Here is a 2,067-nt window from a genome sequence, read left to right on the forward strand (position 1 = left end):
TATAGCATATCTTGAAATTGAGTAGCATGAATTCTCCACTTTGTTCTCTTAAAAAAAAGTTATATAAAAAATAAAGTATATGTATCTATACATAATTATATGACATCAATGTACATATGAATAAAATGTCCTGTCTAGTTCTAACATCTGCTTCATATCTGACTCTAGTTACAGTGACTGCCTTGTCAGTCAAGATGTTTTAAGTATATATTTCAAAGTTTTCATATGCATTTAAGGGGATTTCTCAAAGAGAATTTTAAACTGTTATGTTTACATTGTATGATAGCCTAGTATAAAATTGAAGGAGCCTTGGTAGTAGAGTGGATTATACATTGGGCTGCTAACAGCAAGGACAACAGTTCAAATCCATCAACCGCTCCCTGGGAGAAAGATGATGCTTTCTGCTCTTGTAAAGATTTACAACCTCAGAAACCTATACAAAGTCATTATGAGTTAGCACTGATTCAACAGCAGCAGCAGCAGCATTATAAAATTGGAGTCCCTGGGTGGTATAAATTAGCTGGACAACCAGCTGATAAGTTAGGGATGTGAACCCACATGGCAGTAACTAGAAAGACAGGCCTGACAATCTGCTTCTGAAAACTAACAGCCTTGAAAACTTTATGGAGCACAGTTCTAGTGACATACATAGAGCTGCCATGAGTGGAAATTTAATAATAACAGATATGAAACTATTCTGGAAAAAAAAATACAATGTTTTTCTCCATGCCTGTTTCTAGCTGATTTTTTTTTTTTTAAACTGGTGAATACCTGATGACGGAATCCTGATGTGGCACTGTGGGTTAATGTGCCAGACTGCAAAGCCATTTGAACTGCAAGTTCGGTGGTTCAAGCTCACCAGCTGCTCCTCGGAAACCCTATACAGGGTCGCTATGGGTCGGAACCAACTCAACGGCACTTACCCAACAACAACCTGATTTTGCAACATATATTGTTTAATGAATGGATAAGCATATCTGCATGTTTTAAAGTCAAAATGGTAATTGTCCTGCATATATTGCTGTACTAATATTGATTTATTTTATAGGTGATCCAGATAAAGCTCAGCTTTTGCAATGATAATATTAATTAGAAAAACATTTTCATAGAAAAAGACTTCAGCTTGAGTTATTTAATAACTTAAATTTTAAATTAAATGTCATGAAAATGACAAAGTGCTAATGAATAGCAGTCAACCTAACATAAATTTTTATTTGCATCAAGTGAATGCTAAATGATGCCATGCTATCAGTACAGATGAAGTGCTTTCAATATTTCAAATAGAGAAGAAGAATGGGAGAAGCAAATAATCTATACCATAAACATCCATTGCAAGCGGATATATTGCTCAGGTCTTAGTCTTTGTCAGTCAATTGTAATAGATTACTAGCTGAAGTATAGCAACAGAAACTCAAAAAAGGAATTTGCTACTAAAGAGTATTTTTCCCACAATTCTATTATGGGGTATAGTATTGAATAATGGATAATCCAATTTTGTATTTGGGGTTAAAAACAAGTTCATTATTACTGGAAAACGATATGCAAAAGATTGAAACAAGACCTTCACCTCACACCTTATACAAAAACCAACTAACTCAACATGGATTAAGGACCTAAACATGAAACCTAGAATTATGAAGGCCATCAATGAAAAAATTGGGACAAATGTGAAGGCACTAATTCAGGGAATACACAGACTACCAAACAGTTTGAAAACCACACAAACAAAAGGTAGACAAAATAGATGAGTGGGATATACTAAAAATTAAAAACTTATGCGCATCAAAGGACTTCACCAGAAGAGTGAAAAGGAAATCCACAGAATGGGAAAAAATCCTTTGCAATGACACATGAGACAAGGGACTCATTTCTAAAATTTATAGGAAATTACAAAACCTCTACAAGAAAAAGACAAATAACCCAATTAAAAAGTGGGCACAAGACATGAACAGACACTTCACCAAGGAAGAGATCCAGGCAGTCAACAAACATATGAAGAAATGCTCACGATCACTAGCCATTAGAGAGATGCAAATCAAAACAACAATGAGATATCATCTCACACCA

The sequence above is a fragment of the Chrysochloris asiatica genome, unplaced genomic scaffold, assembly GCF_000296735.1.
Source record: "Chrysochloris asiatica unplaced genomic scaffold, ChrAsi1.0 scaffold00203, whole genome shotgun sequence".
Classification (NCBI taxonomy): domain Eukaryota; kingdom Metazoa; phylum Chordata; class Mammalia; order Afrosoricida; family Chrysochloridae; genus Chrysochloris; species Chrysochloris asiatica.